At 39.0% G+C, this 18,776-nt stretch overlaps 1 protein-coding gene and 1 pseudogene across 1 annotated transcript in view; both read left to right on the top strand.

The window, feature by feature from the left end:
- LOC143856410 (disease resistance protein At4g27190-like) overlaps positions 1–17,923 on the top strand; it is a 58,298-nt gene extending 40,375 nt beyond the window's left edge. The window contains exon 2 of the mRNA XM_077366611.1: positions 17,833–17,923. The gene's annotated coding sequence lies outside the window, so the exon portion shown is untranslated. The remainder of the gene's footprint in view (positions 1–17,832) is intronic.
- Positions 14,640–17,827, top strand: LOC143855813 (disease resistance protein At4g27190-like; annotated as a pseudogene).
- Positions 17,924–18,776: the final 853 nt, after the last annotated feature.

The raw sequence follows: 18,776 nt of genomic DNA, 5'->3' as shown, positions 1-18,776 counted from the left end.
TCACTATGTAATAGTGGCCTGCCTCATTGTACTATTACCGTTGAGGTTGGCTGGACGTATTCCTTGTTCCTTCAGGGGTTGCTTGGTTTGTGACTAGAATAGTGGGAATATGGATCTCGCTTATCGCGGAAAAGGGACTGAATGCACTAATTTATCTTGTCTTTTATTATTAAAACAGCTGTCAAAGGTAAGCCTCTACAGGCCTCCATCTTGAATCTCTCTCTTTTTAATCGGTCGCAAATCTTGCATTTGGAAATATTACAGTTCGCAAAAAGCTCTCAGAGTCCTTTATCTTGTATTTTATTAAATCAAGTTAGTGCCAATATCGGTGCCCAAAATAAATTGTATTTTGACTAGAGCTTTTTCCTAGGGCTGCGACTCGAGCCGGGTTTTACCCGACCCGCATCGACCCGACCCGAAAATAGCCTGGGTTGGGTTCAGGTTTCATGGGTTTCGGGTCGAGCCGGGTTAAGCATTCAAAAGCCCGCATGAATCTCGGGTCGAGCCGGGTTTCAAGGGGCCCGACCCGACCCGAGTTACATAAGTTATAGTATGTACATTTTTTTCTATTGTTAGTTAAAAGTTAAAAGTGAAAACCCACGCACCCACTGTTAGTGTATGTGAGTGTAATTTCTGCTTCTATGAGTTGAGTTGATTCAAGTGTTTGATTCAGCATTGTTTGATTGTAATTACAACATTGTTTAATTACAGCATTGTTTGATTCAAGTGTGATGTGAGTGTAATTACATCATTGTTTGATTCCAGTGTAATGTGAGTGTAATTTTTGCTTCTATGAGTTGAGTTGCCTTGCCAAACAAGAATTTTCCTTAAAAAATTGCGTCAACGTGAAAAAACCCGACCCGACCCGAACCGACCCGAGATTTATCATGGGTACGGCCGGGTTTGGGAATCGTGGGTTTTCCGAAAAAAAACCCGACCCGATCTGACCCGAGATATTTCTCGGGTAGGGTTGGGTTCTCCAAAACCCGACCCGCTCGACCCGAGTTGCAGCCCTACTTTTTCGCATTGTTTTTCACCGTTTGTTGGGGTCGGAGTGAGGTAGCTCTTTCTGGCTAGAGTCTTAGGGGCCATCTATATGGCGGAAAAAAGTTTCTTATGAAAAATATTTCCTAGAAAATGAGGTCTCCAGTGTACAGCTAAATCAGTTTTTATGTATTTCCTTTTCTTCAAAATCGAAATTTCCTATATTTTTAAGAAAATTTCAACCCTGCTAGACCTTGACTTGTTTTTTCCCTTAAATTTTTCCTCGGATCAAGGTCCATAATAGTTCATTTTCTTTTCTTCGGGGAAAGAAGGGAAGTGATATTTACACCCCTTTTGATCACCAGAGACACCCAACGTCAGTGTATCAATGGCAAAAAGGGAGATGATGTACTTTATGTCAAAAAAATCCAGTGGCTTTGATTGCAAAGTACACTGGCAAATGGGTGTCCCTGGTGATGAAAGGGGCGTAAATATCATTTCCCGGAAAGAAGTATGGATTTTATTAAAAAAGGGAAATGATATATCTTACTCTTTTGATCACCAGGAACACCCCATGTCAATGTTTGTGGCAATCAGGGGCATTGAATTCTTTGGTGCCTGGGGCCCACCATCTCCATCCAAACCAATGCATTAGTGTAGGGCCCACCATTTTACACCAATGTTTTGATGCGGTGGACCCTACCATCTCCACCCAACATATGAGAGTGGAGATTTTTAGATACAACAAGACAAAAAAGAAGTCAATAGAGTGGAAAAGAAAAGGAATCCTATGTGGAGTGGTGAATTTCTTTGGCAACCATGAATTTCTTTTCAAGGAATATTAGTTTATCAAGTGTTGAGAGTAATTTGCAAGCAAGGCCATGTTTGGCTCCCATGAATTTCTTTTCAAGGAAAATATTAGTTTATAAAGTGGTGAGAGTAGTAGGGAGGGCGGGGAAGAAGGAGAGACTTGAGAGGGTATGAGTGAGGAGAGGAGGAGAGGGTGAGAAGTGGCTAAAAAAAGGGGAAAATAGAGTCTAGCACTACCATGTTTTGATACGGCTGTAGCTCATCTTGTCTTTTATTATTTAAACAGCTGTCAAAGGTAAGCCTCTACAGGCCTCTATCTTGAATCTCCCGCTTTAATTGGTCGCAAATCTTGCTTCTGGAAAATATTACAGTTCCCAAAAAGCTCTTGAATCCCTTTAAAAAGAAAAGACAAGTTGAGTTTGTGCAATTATTCAAACAAGTTAGTGCCAATATCTATAACCAAAAAAAAGGAACAATTACCCATGAGGGACAAAAAATGACGTAATTGTCAACATGACCCATGCTTTTATGAAATTATCAACCAGGGACGAAAGAGGTCTTGTCAGTATTAGCTGGACGAAAATGCCCTTTGGCATTTACAACACGTTTTCACCTTGTATTTTTCCTTCTCCACTCTTCTTTTACTTTTCCATTTTCACCTTTTCCTTTTGTACCCTACTAGTCATCTTCCTCCTCAGTCAGCCACCATTGTTGCTGGCAAGTCTTGAAAACTTGAAATTTGAGTTCTTACCGTCTATCTCTCTATACCTAGGTTTTCTTTTTTTTTTTCTTTTTTTTTAGGGTTTTGCACCATTTTTCATTCCTGTTTTTCTATTTATCTTGTTTACGGTTTAAGCAGTTTGTATATTAGGGTGTGTTCTGGGGATAATGTATGGATGACTTCATTCCCTTTTTGTAAGACAATTGGTTGTATAAGAAAAATCTGATGTGCTATTTCAAAAAAGAAAAAGAAATATCTGATGTAATACATGAATATCCGGCTACATATTTTTTGATGAACTTAAATTTTTTTGTAATACACGAATTGGGATGTAATACATGAAGCAAATTTAACGAAATGGGTCTTGTTACAATTTCTTCATTTTTGTGTCACCCATTGGTAATTTTTACCAAAATAAACTGTATTTTGACAAGGGGAAACCTTTTTTTACACTCCTCACCCAGTGGTCACTATCCCTACTGCCCCTCACCGTTTATGGGGTCGGACGTGGCATGGGGAAATCCCTCTGTTCTCCCTGATTTATCTGTGGGCGGTCACTTTCCAGATGGAGTCTTGGGGGCCATCTATATGGCGGAAAAAGGTTTCTTAAGAAAAATATTTTCTAGAAAATGAGTTCTCGAGAGCAAATCTCATTTACCTATCAATCTATTTATTATACAAGGTACTAATATTTTCACTACCATGTATTTAATAATTGCACTAACTCAGCATGTCTTATATAATTTAAACGACTGTCAAATGTTATTACAGTTCCCAAAAAGTTCTCAAAAGCCAATTAAAAAGGAAAAGTCTCATGCCCCAAATCAGAACCGTTGTGACAGCGCCACACGCCCACATCGAAATGGACTGATTCGTCGAAATATTCAGAAGGGATAGATATTCACAATGTTTACTCGATCAAGGGATCAACTAGCTGATATGTTTACTAAACCGTTGAGTCGGGCAAAGTTCAGCGACATTTGTAACAAGCTGGGAATGTATGACAAATACATTTGAGCTTGAGGGGGAGATTTAGATGCACTATTGAGGGTATATTGGTCATTGTACGCGCGTGCGCGCCCACACAGATATATATATATATATATATATATATATATATATATATATATATATATATATATATATATATATATACTGGGAAGTATGGAACCAATAGGCAATTCAACTCACACTTCTTCCTCTGATGTTTGCATGAGGAACATGATGGCCTATTAGTCAACATCTCGACACAAAGAACTAAACCCACCAAAAGTTTTGTTCTCAATCTATCTAGCAATTGTTTACCAAAGAAATCTTTGGAAACAGTGAAAAAAAAAGGGAAAAAAAGTGAGTAGTCTTGTGAAAAGAAGGGGAGAGGTAAATAAGGTTTTAGGAGAAAAGTTTGATATGAGTACGGGCTTTATAGGTACTTCATAGTAAACGAAATTCTAAAGAAGACAGGACGTTTGAAAAAAGTCTCATCTTTCCTTACGTAAACCAGTTTGGTGCCCTTGATATGTGATTGATTTACGCACATCACTTTGCCAAAGATGCCCTTATCGAGTATCCTTTTATGACAAAATAGCTGTATCTCTTTAACAAATGACAATCATATCCCTATTTTGATACACGAGCTTGTCTTACGGTATGTTTGGCAACATTGAATATTTTTTCCATGGAAAGATAATTTTCCAAGGTTTGGAAAACTGTAATATTTCTAGATGCAAGAGTTGACGGTAATGAAGATTTAAAAATAGAAAGTTTAGATCTATCCAAGAATATAAAATCCGAGCCCTCAAATTCATCATCACCCACTATGCAATCTTTCTTTTATTAAGAGTTTCCTATATTGAGGTCAGTTAGCAATATGTACCAAAATGTAATCTTTCGTTTATTCTTTTTTAGAGTTACCTAAATCAGGGACTCTTGAGTTTCCTAAATCAGGGATTGTAAACTATTATAAATATGAATCGATGCTTCTCTCCCTCTCAATATGTGAGAGCGAAAATCTTCCCAATTCGTTCTTCCTTTTTCATGGTATCAGAGCAAAAGGTCTCGAGTTCAAACCTCCCAGATAGCAAAAATCCACAAGCAATGGTCGACCCAAAGTGAGACCACATGTGCCACGTGTTGCCAAGTGGGCCACACGTGCGGGGGACTGTTAAAGTATAAAAGATAAATAACGCCTTTCTCCAATAGCTAAAGCTTGTGGAGAAGTTGGTAAGTTAACCAACAATTTCGCGTTCCAGTGCTGAGGCCGAGTATTGAGCCATGGCATCCACTACAGCAGAGCTAACATGGATTTCATTCATACTTCGAGAACTTGGTGCTGTTTTTTCTCATCCAACCGCACTTTTCTGTGATAACTAAGTGCGCTCTACATGACCGTTAATCTTGTTTTCCATGGTCGTACAAAACATGAAGAGATTGATTATCATTTCGTCAGAGAAAAGGTAGCCCTTGGATCGTTGGTTACAAAGTTTGTTTCCTCTCCACAACAGGTTGCTGATATTTTCACAAAACCGCTAGCTTGCGATATTTTTCATAAATTGCGAGTCAAACTAGGACTTTGGCCAGCTCCGCAGCCCACTTTGAGGGAGAGTAATGAAGATGTATTTAAAAATAGAAAGTTCAGATCTATCCAAGAATATAAAATCTGAGCCCTCAAATTCATCATCACCCACTATGTAATCTTTCTTTTACTAAGAGTTTCCTATATTGAGGACAGTTAGCAATATGTATCAAAGTGTAATCTTTCTTTTATTCTTTTTTTGAGTTACCTAAATCAGGGACTCTTGAGTTTCCTAAATCAGGGATTGTAAACTATTATAACTATGAATCAATGCTTCTCTCCCTCTCAATATGTGAGAGCTGAAATCTTCCCAAATTCGTTCTTCCTTTTTTAGACGGGACTTCACGGTCGGCCACAATATAATTTCTCAAACAAAACATGATAGTGCTACACTTTATTTTTCCCTGTTTTTTAGCCACTTCTCACCCTCTCCTCACTCATACCGTCTCAAGTCTATCATGTTTTGTTTGAGAAATTATATGCTGGGAATGTATGACATATACCCTCTCAAGAAGGAGAGACTTGAGAGGGTATGAGTGAGGAGAGGGTGAGAAGTGGCTAAAAAAACAGGGAAAATAAAGTGTAGCACTATCACTAGAGATAGAGAATGGTTTCTATTTGAACCCTGTTCCATGTTGAGAATTGAAGAAGTCGGATGTGGAAGCAATCCAAAAGCATATTAGATCTTCTTCATACGTGTTCTCTTCTTTAAGGCTGGTGGTACTTCCTTTAGATTAACCCTACGATGATTTCTTTCAGGTGCTATCTATTCCGCTTCCCGAAATTCATTTCAAGTGTGTGCTCGTACCTGAGCTCAAAGACGAACTCGTCTTTTCTGCCCTATCACATCCATGCGGGAAAAGCATTGAAAAATGATGAATCTTTCTTTTTGCCAAATTCCTTTGGACTTGAGAAAGGTGTGGAGGATCGAAAAGCTTACCCTGTTGAACGGCCGTTTTGTTTGAGAAATTATATGGTGGCCGACCGTGAAGTCCCGTCAACTCTTACATCTGGAAATATTACAGTTTTCCAAACCTTGGAAAATTAACTCTCCACGGAAAAAATATTCAATGTTGCCAAACACACAGTAAGACAAGCTCGTGTATCAAAATAGGGATATGATTGTCATTTTGTTAAAGAGATATGGCTATTTTGTCATAAAACGATACTCAACAAGGGCATCTTTGGCAAAGTGACATGCATAAATCAATCACACAGCAAGGGCACCAAATTGGTTTACGTAAGGAAAGATGAGACTTTTCTCGAATGTCCTATCCTCTTTAGAATTTCGTTTATTATGAAGTACCTATAAAGCCCATACTCATATCAAACTTTTCTCGTAAACCCTTATTTATCTTTCTCCTCCTTTTCGTCCTAGTGCACAAGACTACTCTCTTTATTTTCTGTTTGTTTTTCATTGTTTCCAAAGATTTCTTTGATAAACAATTGTTAGATAGACTGAGAACAAAACCGGTTTTGGTGGGTTTAATTCTTTGTGTTAAGATGTTGACTAATAGGCCATGATGTTCCTCATGCAAACATCAGAGGAAGAAGTGTGAGTTGAATTGCCTATTGGCTCCATACCTCCCAGCAGATAAGAGTGAAGAGTTCAAGCAGGCGTACAAAGTATTCGGCGTGAGTAACATATCAAAGATGATAAAGAACATCGATATATAGAAGAGGAACGATCTAATGTGGTCCAGAGGATTGTCAATTATATCTATGTTAATTGATGTTCATTTATTGTGATTCTTTCTGCATTCTCTTAACTGATTGAGCCTGTCAAAGTGATAAGTAAAATATGTATGCTGCCTGAAAAGTTTCCTTTATTCCTACTGTAATTGCTTTGCTTCTTGTGTCTAGGTACAAAAGATTTTGTGCCTGAGTATTCTCTTAACTTAAATGGATGCTTTGGAAGTGTGGTTTTCTTTCTGGAATCTTAAAGATTTGTACGCGCTCTATGCTTGACCTACTCTATAGAATGATGTTCTAGAAGAAGAGCTGGAGCCTTCTCCCGAATCCCGATTTATTTGTTATTGAAGGTTTTAAAGTGACATGATCGTGGCATTGCTTCCATCAGTAACAATGTCAAGGAACTGCTACAAGTGAGACAATGGCGATCAGAATATCAGACATTGTAAACATGGTTCTTTTATCTGGTTTACTAGTAAAAAATGGTTCAATGCCAATATTTGCATCTACATTGGATTCACTTCTCGGTCTTTTATCTGGTTTACTAGTAAAAAATGCACGTGCGACTTAGGAATTTTATAAAATATATAATTCACTTTCGATGTAAACAAAACTTATTTTGTGGAAATATTCAGGGCCCTGTATATCAAGCCGCATGGCCTTTATAGTTTTAGCATTGAACACAGTTGCGGGACTAAGGCGTTCTTCACCACCTTGTATCAACTTCTCATGGTTGAAGACATGCGTGAGAAGCATCCCGAATGGTAGACTAGCCAAGGCCTTCGTCCTCGTGTCCTCCATGAACCTAAGGAGGATATAGCCAAGGTGAAGGGGCGTGCCGCGAAGAAGTCGGTGCATAATAAAAGCCTCAAAAGGCCGGACCATGTCAGCATTGCCTCCGCGAGGCGTGATATTGCTCGTCAGAATTTTGTGTAGGACTTTGCACATAGGGGTCAGGGAATTGTAGGATACGTTGGTTGACCCGTCAGTAGGTGGGCCTTCGCAACCAAGCTCCCCATAGGCGGCGACCGGATCATCTATACAGGCTCCATGGTTCCGGGCCAAAAGTAGATTTCGTCGCCTGTGGTGGGAAGAAAGACAACTTCACAAAACTTTTGAACTGTCATATGGATGGTTTTGTTGTTTACTCTGGATTGGAAGACCTTCAAATCTCTGTCGAATCTGTAATTGGCATAGAATTGCTTGACGAGAGTCGGGTACGAGTCACAGTGAATTTTGAGAAAATTGACCCATCGAAAGGCCAGAAATAAGGGTTTCACATTATAAACTTCGACATCTTTAAAAATGACTTTCCTACCTCGGAGTATGCCCTTCCTTTCTATACGACCGAGGGACCCAACCTCTACATCTGCATTCTCATTGCCCATATCCTCATCAGAGGCAGGAGGACTAGGGGAGGGCTCACGGATAGCCTTCCCACGCCGTTTGCGGGTGGAAGACCCTGCATCTACATTCACATTCTTCTTTCTTTGCTTCGTGCGATGCATGACTATAGGGGTTTTGGGTTAGGTGGTTAGTGGGGTTCACAAAGTAAAAGGGGAGCCGCTTCCGGTCCTTATCTGCACAAAGCAGGAGAATAACTTGGAGGGGAAGATACTTTAAGCAGGAGATAGTTGAAAAGTTGAAATTAAAGATACTTCAAAGAAAACCATGTTTCAGAAAGTTTGTACAAACACACTATTTAGAGACTTCGAACCACTTGAAACCAATGTTAGGATAGAGGAACTACGGAACCACATATTAGAAAGTTCACAAATATGATTAGTGGAACCACATATTAGAAAGTTCAAACCACAATAACTGGATAGAGGAAGTACAGAACCACAAATTACACAGTTTGAACCAGTAATACTGGATACAGGGTCCATGGAATACTGGTTCCAACTTCGGCAGAATAAGTGGTTTCATGGATGCAACTTCCATGGAATAACGGTTCTAACTTTCAAACCCCTAATTGAAACCCTTCAAACAAATTCAAAACAATGCAACCATTGAAAAGCATTGAAAACCATGGAAACCCCAAATGAAACCCTTGAAACCATTGAAAACCTATATGCAACCATTTAAACCCTAAATGAAACCAGGCAAACCATTGAAACCATAAATGCGAGCCTAAACCATTGAAACCCTTTAAAACCAAAAATTAAACTATTGAAATCCTTTGGAACTAAAATTGGTTCGAACTATATACAAAAAGAGAAACCAGATGAACCTATTGAAAAATGCCGAAATAGAGGATCCTTGTTACGTGCAGAATCTGTACCAGTTATTTAGTTATTTTCCTTTATGTTAATTTTCCCGTAGGGTCACTCCCATCTATGTATTGGAGTTGGTTTTGAGTGATTGTGGTGTCAGTTATGGAGAGTAAGTTAAATTTTGGTCCCATCCCATGTTTGGTTGCCTTTTAGCACTAGGGTTTTTTTAATCCCACTCTTGTAATGATTACTTCTGGGGTGAAATTTTTAATCCCACTTTTGTAATGATTGAAATGTCATCCCATCCCAAGATAACCCCATGAACAAAAATAAACTCAGGAACCAAAAATAAGCTTGTGAAGATTTTTTTTCTACCCAACAGTGCAACCAACCAAACAAAGGTTTTTTTTTTTTCCCACCATATCTCCCAGGGTTTTTTTTTCTCCCACATAACCAAACATGGGATTTTTATTTTACCGGGATACTTCTACGACTTTTTTTTTCCCACCTATCTCCCAGGGTATTTTTTTCTCCCACATAACTCCCAGGAACAAAAAAAACCTGGCAACCATACAGAGCATAAAGAGTTCTTATTTTGGTGTTACATTTCTTGTTTTTGGTGGAGTTAAGACAGAAGCCTGTGGTTTGGCCATTTCCCACTTTTAACCTCGTGGTTTGGAAGTTACCAACGACACCACCAGGTATGTGGCATGCAACAAAAGTGAAGAATCCTAAGATCATCTCCTGCTGACTTACCAATTCTCCTATCAACTGTGGATGCACGTTATCAAGAGTTTTGGCATAGCTAGGGTATCTCAAGGATCAATCAAGAAAGTCATTCTTAATTGGAGTATAGGCCCTTTCGGCGAAGCTGGTTGAATCACATGGAAGAATGTCCCATTTGTTTTGATATGTCAACTTTGGAAATAAGGAACAACTGAATAGTGAAGGAGCGCGAGAGAGAAATAGGAAGAATACTGCTGGATATCAAGATTGTTATACTATGGGGAAGAGGGAACAAGCTCAAAGCCACAAACACGGTGAGTGATATTCTAAGGGGTCGGACAACGATTATCATGGAGAAGAGTGAAAAACCTAAAACCTCGCTAAAGTGGTACACCCCACCCCTTGGATCAATCAAATTCAATTTTGACAGAAGCTACAAAGGAAGCCCGGGCTGGGTAAGGATTGGGGTAATCTTCCGTAACTACGATGGGTAAACAATCCCATGCCATTAAAAAAATATCTTTAAAAATCTTATCTTTTTCTGTACCACTGGGCATATGTGATGCAAATGAAGTAGAAACCCATGCCTTAATTCTTCTTTTTTTTTTGAATGTTGAAGCTTTCATTAAAAGGAAGAAGACCAAGATGGTCGAAACTCCAAAGATTACAAGGACAGAAAAACAAGAGAAGCCCGTGCCTTACTATGGGGGCTGAAATGGTATTCAAATGCTAGACTAGAGCCACTGATCATCGAAGGGGACTCCTCTAACGCCATCGCTTGGGCTGCTAGTAAATCGTCAGGACCTTGGAAGCAAGATGACGTAATAGCAGAGATTAGATATTTGTGCTTATTCTAGCACTTCCTAAATCTCATCTTACATGTCCAGCATTTCCATAGGTTTTCATGATTTTACAGGATTTCCAGCAAAATTCCGAACCGAAACATTTCTGTTTCTCTCACAACTGAAACCGAATTCAAAACTGAAGTTTAAAACCTTGGTTGAGCCTCGTTTAGGCCTATAAAATGATATGAAGGGAGACCAATTGTCATCGCAGGACAATCCTCCCCTACCAAATCTCGTTGACGTCCTTTTCTTTCCTTCAGCATACCACCTCCTTCAACGATTCCTCCATCAATTCTTCCGATGAGGAGCTCGATCCTCCCATCGAGTCTTCGACCGACTGGGACACTCCAAGCGCCCATTCCTTCTTGCCCATATTGCTCTTTCCATCATAGGGCCTTCAACTAATTGTAAGGTTGAGACTCTCCCATCCTTGCCATTCTTCGTATGTACAATGGGGAACTTGTATGGGAACCACTCGCCCATGGTACTTACCACTACAAGATAAGGTATGGGAACTACCTACCTTTGCTGCACATGAGAACTCCATTCCTTGTATCACCTGGTAGTCGTACAAGGGCATTGTCGTGAGGTTGATGGAACTCTACGAACTTTACATCCACACCTTTTCCACCCTAGGGTGGGCCTCCAAGTTTACGACCTTCACGGGTGTAAAGTCATTCGCAAATTGTAGGCCTAACGGCATAGCATCCTCCAACACGAAGTTGCGAGTTATGCATATGTACACTGAAGCCTCGTGGTCTTCCCGTTAATGAGCACGTCCAAATATCATGATTTCCACAAAAACCCTAATATTTTAGGGCTTTTTTTGTTTTTATCAATGTTCTCTTTCTTAAAATGTGGGTTTAATGTAGCCATGGGGTGGGGTTTCATTGTCTGTGGTGGAGGTGACGGCGGTGGCCGGAGATGGCGAAGGTGGCGGTGGAAGGAGGTGGCGGTGGCAAATGGCGTAACCCTAATCCCTCTGCAAATGGCTTCAAACCAGTGATAAGGGTATTTCTGTCCTCAATATATTAACCATGTTTAGTTTTACTCATTCCGTCAGGTTAAACTAACGGACCGTCGACAGCGGGGGTCTACTAGCATTACCTTAACCAACAAAAAGAAATTCAAGAACAGGAGGGAATCTTAAAAGGGAAAAAATACAGGCAAAGTTGCTCCATGATTAGCAGGTTGTTCTGTAACTCAGTATGGATCAGTTTTTCAAAATGCCGATGGGGTGAAAATGCAGCGAAAGTGAATCCTAGTCGACTTGGTTGATGCGGCTGAGTACTTGGTTGATGAGACTGTGTAATCGGTTGACTCCCCCACATAAATCAGGAGAATCAGAGGAGCTTTGATGGACTTTGTAGGATAAAACGCGGACTCGGCCAAGAACACAGCCAAGTTAAAAAGAGTTGACTTGGGTGAGTCCATGATGATGTGGGGGAGTTTTGAAACTATGGCATGGATTAAACATTTAATGGAATTGAAGGGGGTAATACAGAACAAGTTTGAGAGGGGGCAATATAGAACAACTTTGAGATGGTTCTTGTCTACTTCAGTTTCCATTTGCTAGAGTGCTAAATTGTTGCATAGGTTGTCATAAGTTTGAGATGGAAAATATTCCTTTTTTTCTTATATTTACTTGAAGCGTAAGCTAATCTTGGAACTGATATTAAGTGAAGACATCTCTCTCAAGAAAATTTTGGTAAATGCTTCTAAAAGTAAGTAGGTCTGGGAAAGTTGTATTGACTTATAAATCCCTACAATTAAATATTGGGCTTTCATGATTTAACATTTTAAAAATAACATTTCCAATATGAAACTCTAAAAGCAAAATTTTTTTTGCATGTATGTGCTTCTGTAGAGAACCTTAAACCATCCCAAGTTACAGAATATCAGATAGCAACTGGGTATAAATAATAGAAAAACCAGAACCCATTGATTTAACATATCTGTGTATTTGCATGTAGGTGCTTTGTAGATAACTAGTGTTGAGTTCATTTACCAAAAGTGAATGAACATACAAGGACACAGATTCAAAATGCAATTGCTTCTCAAAAATACTCCCAAATCGTTAGCGAAGGAAAAATGGCGGAAGATTCGCAATGCCCCTTGGGATTTAGATCTCCTATGATTTTTCTACTCATTATTCCCATTTTAAGCCCTCAACGAAACCCTTTCAAACACAAAATCAAAGCCCAACAAAACCCTTTGATATAAACCCTATATCAAAACCCATTAAAATCCAAAAATTTCAAAATCCATACAAATGAAACCCCTTGCAAAGCATTTCAAAGGCTTCAAAACTACATACTCATGCAAATCCCTCTCACAAACTACCAAAGAGGTACTTAAAACAGCCTCAGATACGTGAGATCCAACCCATCACGAAAAAAACCCAAATTTAAGAAAACCCTACATCAAATGTTTAAAAATTACCTTTGAATAGTGGACGAAGCAGATTTCCGGCGAGAGGGGATGTTTTCTGGCGAGTAGGTGGTGCGTCACCGAGATTCACGCGGACGTACAACGGTGACAACGGTCATTTCTCCACCGGCGGTGAGAGTTCTCGTCGGAGAAGAGAAAGGTAAAAAAAAAACCGTGTGAAAAGTAAAAAACAAAAGTATAAACAGTGTAAAAGGTAAAAACCTAAACTAAGGGTATTTTTGTCTTTATACATTTTTTCTCTCACCTCACACCCTTTTTTAATAATTTACAAATTACTACCCTTTTTTCATAATTTCGAATAAACATTGCATTTTTCTCATCATTTGCCCAAAAAAGAATAAGGTGTGAACTAGTGGGCCCTACCCTAAAAATGATTTGAGTGGAGATGGTGGGCTCCACTGCATCAAAACATTTTTGCAAAATGGTTGACCCCACCCTAATGCATGCGTAAGGATGGAGATGGTGGGCCCATCCCTCAAATTATGAGGTGTAAATTGGGGATCATCCCATAAAATGAGTTACGCATCAAAGTATGAGGTTTAAAGTGAGGGACCCATCCATAAAATGAGTTAAAAATAGTGGGCCCTACCCTATGCATGGTTTGGGTGACGATGGTGGTGGCATCCATAAAACCGTGGTTCGTAAAAGCAACAGGTAATTTATGCAAAAGAGAGAGAGAGAGAGAGAGTGGAAAACCTAATTCATAGGAAGGAAAGAGACTGAAGCATTATCTCATTATTAGGATTGTGAATGTTAGGATTAGGAATATGGTTTTTTATGGGGAAAAGATTTTCTAATAAAAATATTTATTAAGAGAAAAGCGAATGACGATGAAAAGAAATGCTTAGTATATATCATGCTACTTCTATTAGCACCATCATATTTTTATAATTGCACAAACTCAATTTGTCTTTTTTTTATTGGCCTTTAAGAGCTTTTGGGAACTGTAATAACATTTGAGAGTTGTTTAAATCATAAAAGACAAGCTGAGTTAGTGCAATTATTAATTAAAACATGGTAGTGCAAATATCTGTACAAATTATAAAAGACAAGCTGAGTTGGTTCAATTATTAAAACATGGTACTTCCAATATCACTACCCTGTATAATAGATAGATAAATAGATAAATGGGATTTGCTAGGGAATTCTACAGAAAGGCATTTTGCCGGCTGACTTTTGCATGAGAGAACAGCCACTCATGCTCACTTATGAACAGACTTCGTCTTATTCATTTAATTCATCCAAGGTGGCTGTTCTACCATGCAATAGTCTGCACCAAATGCCTATGCGAAATTCCCTAACAAATCCCTAGATAAATAGATTATAGATAGATGTATCTATGGTCGTATGTGTGATTTTGAGAGCCAACATCCTTCTATTTAACGTGATCCTCGGACAAATGGAGATCCACTACAGACACTATTAAATGGACGGTCCGGATCAATTATGCCACAAAACCAGTAATGAACCCAACTATAATTGATTCCAAACAAAGGACTCTTGGTTAAAAAAAAAAACAAAAAAAGCTGAAGATTTTCATAAAGGGAAATGTATTTCCGCCCTAAACGAATAAAATCACCATTTAAATGTTTCTGTGAGAAATAATTATGGTTTGGTGAGATGTCACTTTCTGGATTTGCCCTTTGAAAATAAAATCACAGCTTGGGATTCCTTGTTTGGGCCCCACCACTTCATGTGAAGTGTTGCCCAAAAGGAAGAAAATGTGGATCAATACTTCCAACCAACACTCTGATGCTTTATCTTTTTTACTCAATTCATACTTTGAGGAATCTCCTTTTTGACTTGTTTTCAGAGTTTTGTTTGAGGAAGGAAAATTAAAGTTCCAAACACGTTTGTTGGAGATCACAGCTTCCTTGATCTCTGAGTCTCTGGTAAGCTTCTTTTACGTTCAAAGAGGAGCTGCCCATTTCATCCACACTACCATGGAGGCTGTAGCTCAAGTTGCTGGCGAGACTATTGCACAAAGAGTCCGTTCGTTCAGGGACCTCTCAGACAATGTTGAGAATCTCAAAAGAGAAATGAAAGAATTAAAGAGCAAGTGGCTTGACATCAAAGCACGGATACGGGAAGCTGAAAGACGAGTGTTGAGACCCAAGAATCATGTATTGAATTGGGTCACAGAGGTGGACAACATAGAAGCGGACATCAATTCCATAAAGTCACAGTTCGACAACATGTCACGCTTCAACTTGAAGTCTCGCTACGAATTGGGTAAGGTCGTTAGAATGACCGAAATTGTTGTAAACCTCAAAGGCAGGGGTGTTTTCGATGAGGTTGCTGTGTGCCCTTCACCCCCGAGGGTGTTGGAGATGCCCACTACATCAACACATGGTCAGGAGTCATATGAAGAAACCTTATGGGGTTGCTTACATGACGAGAACTACTCAATGGTTTGTGTGCACGGCATGGGGGGAGTTGGGAAAACAACTCTAATGAAAACCATCAACAATAAACTCGTTGGAACCCAAGACATTGATGTGGTGATTTGGGTAACTGTGTCCAAGGATCTGAATATAGAAAGGACCCAACTAGCCATTGGAAGCAAATTGGGTTTGCTTTTTGGTGGTGATGAAGATCAAGAGTCGAGAGGAAGGAAAATATTTGCAAGGTTTAAGAATTCGAGGTATGTGCTGATGTTGGACGATCTTTGGGAGGAAATTATCTTGGATGATGTCGGAATTCCAAAGCCAGATAAAGTAAATAAATGCAAAATCGTGCTGAGTACCCGTTTCCTTTGAGTATCTAATGCCATGGACGTTGATATGCAGTTTAAACTTAAAATACTTGGGGACGAGGAAGCTTGGAATTTGTTCCATGAGAAAACAGGGGAGGTAGTGCTTTTGCCGGACATCCAAGCCTTGGCGGTCGAGGTTGTGAAAGAGTGTGGTGGTTTACCTCTAGCAATTATCACTGTAGGGAGAGCTATGCGAGGAAAGGAAAGGAGAAAGGTGTGGCTGGATGCTTTAAGGGCATTGAAGGAATCGGCGGTCCCAGAAATTGAAGGTATGGAGCCTAAAGTTTTTCGATCTTTGAAACTCAGTTAGACTGCTTGGAGGAAGATAACATCAAACCCTGCTTCTTGTATTGTGCACTATATCCAGAAGAAACTGAGATAGATGTACCTGAGCTGGTAAAATATTGGACAATGGAAGGATTTGCAAATAATGTTGATAACTTGGAGGATGCATCAAATAAATGGCACCGCATCATTGAAAGATTAAACGACGCTTGTCTCTTGGAGGTGTTGGGTGAAAATTATGTCAAGATGCACGACTTGATCCGTGACTTGGCAATATGGATCACATCATCGTCGATGAAAGAAGGCCCAAAATTCCTGGTAAAAGCTGGGATGGGACTAAAGGAGGCACCCAAAGAAAATATGTGGGAAGGGGTTGAGAGGGTTTCATTGATGAAAAACCAAATAGAAAGGCTTCCAACTGGGCCAAATTGCCCTACTTTGGTGTCCTTATTCCTCCAACAAAACTATGTCTTAAGGACCATTCCTAGTAGCTTCTTTGAACTTATGCCACAGCTTAGGGTTCTTGATCTTAGTGACACCAATATTGAATCTCTTCCAATGTCCTTATCTTCATTAGTGAATCTACGTGCACTCATTTTAAAATTTTGTCGCGATTTGATAGAGGTACCACCATTGGGACATCTAAAACAACTACAATTTCTAAATCTCAGAGCATGTAAAAGCATTAGAGAACTACCTCAAGGCATTGGAGAATTGGTTAACCTTGAGAGTTTGGATTTATCATATTTGTATCGTGTGACAACAATTCCATGGACAACGATATGTAGTTTATCTAGTCAAGAGGAGCTAAGCATGATCGGGACACCTATAAAATGGGCAAAGGAAGGAAGGCTAGAAGATGTGAATGAAGGCACTGGTTATAGCTTAGCGGAGCTAGCAACGTTAACACACCTGTACTCACTTGATATCACAGTAACGGATATTGATTGTCTTTCTCAAGATTCTTTTCATCGACGACAACTTTCAAGTCTGAGGAAATTCAATTTTCAATTTGGCAAAAACATTCCACCTATGATTAAGCTACGTAGCAGCGATAAAAAATTGTGCATCTATGCATGTGAGTATTTCCCTCCTTGCTGTAAGATAATACAAGAGTACGCAGAAGGCATAGGTATTTATGCATGTAATGGTCTAAAACAAGGAATTTCTGAAATAGCAGGCCATTCTCTGACCTTAAGAAACCTTGTGATTGCCAATTGTCCTCAAGTGGATTGTATTATAGACAACGGAGACGTAGGACACAATATTGAGTCGATGAATCTCTATGGGTTATCAAATTTGAAGAAGCTAATCATGGGACATGGAAGCCTAAGTCTTCGACAATTGAAAATATTGATTATTGGTTGCTGTGAACAGTTGAGTGGTACTCTCTTCTCCTCTAACCTTGTACATCAACTGGATAAGTTGGAGAAACTTACCATCTGTGATTGTGATAAAATTGAGGAAATTATAGAAGAGGGGGATAGCATGCTAGTTCTCAACAATGCACTCCCAAGTTTACGCTGCCTACAGCTTAACCAATTAAAGGGATTAAGAAGCATTTGTAGTCCGAGGGTGTCTTTCACTTCCTTGGAAACGATGCATATAGAAAGATGTACAATATTGGAGAAGCTCCCTTCCTGCCCTAGCATTCAAATATTTAAAGCGGGAAGGGAATGGTTTGAAGAATTAAATTGGGAAGATGGCGAGAATACCAAGTCCCTCTTCACCAATGCTTTCAAAGAGCTACCTTGGTTTGAAGAATTATAGAACAGGTGCACAGCTCTTTCATTTTGTATGTTCCCTTTTTTTTTTCTATTTTTTCGAATGGCTCCTTTTGTTTTCTTTTATTTTAGTGCTTGTAAATTTAGTTGTGATACATAAATTTAGTTGGGTATTTTTCCATGAGACCAAAAAAATTGAGATGTGTTTTGTAATGCCCGGCCCATTGTGAAATTTTTTAAAATAGGTGTCCTTATCAAATTGAACTTATGGCTACTTTTTTTCTAATGAGTGTCATTATCAAAATTTATCTTATAACTAACTGCTTGGAATGGATGCCTTTGCCAAAACCCATGCTTTTAGAATAGGGTAGTTTTGAAAGTGTTATTTTCTGAGTTGGGTGCCATTATCAAAATCTTATATATATGATGTTTTGTTATTAGTAACTAAGTCTTCTAAGCAAAGGTCCTAAATAAAGTATTAATGAGATTTATGCTCTTTAGGGATTTCAATTTAGGTGGATTAGTAAGGCACTGCAGGTTTCTAATAGGAAATTCCTAAATGGTAGTGTAAAGAGAGATATTTCCCTATTAATCTTATTTAAAGGGGGAAAGTAGGAGAGATGGGCATAATTCGTCAGTGTCTCTTTTTTTGAATTTTTGGATTAGCATGATCTGTTGCCATAAGGATGACCCAATCAATTGCTTAACTAAATAAAGTATGGTGGGAGAATTTCGACATAGTTTCCACAATTTTTTTCTTCTATCAGCTGACATCTATTAGCTCTTTTATTTTGTTTAATTCCAATAGAATAGCTTACTAATTTCTATATATGTGTTTTTTTCTTGAATATGGCTTGCAGGGTGAAGTGAAATATAGAGGAGCCTTTCTTAGCTGGTTTTTATTTAGGTAAGAATAAGAAGGGAATTACTAATAAAAAAATAAGAAGGGAATTAGATGATGTGGGTGCTCTTGTTTGAAGGGAATTAGCTTGTTT

This window comes from Tasmannia lanceolata, unplaced genomic scaffold (genome assembly GCF_043159265.1).
Source record: "Tasmannia lanceolata isolate RefF3 unplaced genomic scaffold, GAP_Taslan_0.1 ptg000023l, whole genome shotgun sequence".
Taxonomy (NCBI): Eukaryota; Viridiplantae; Streptophyta; class Magnoliopsida; order Canellales; family Winteraceae; genus Tasmannia; species Tasmannia lanceolata.
The sequence above is the reverse complement of the archived record's forward strand: the minus strand, read 5'-3'. Positions and strand labels throughout refer to the sequence as shown.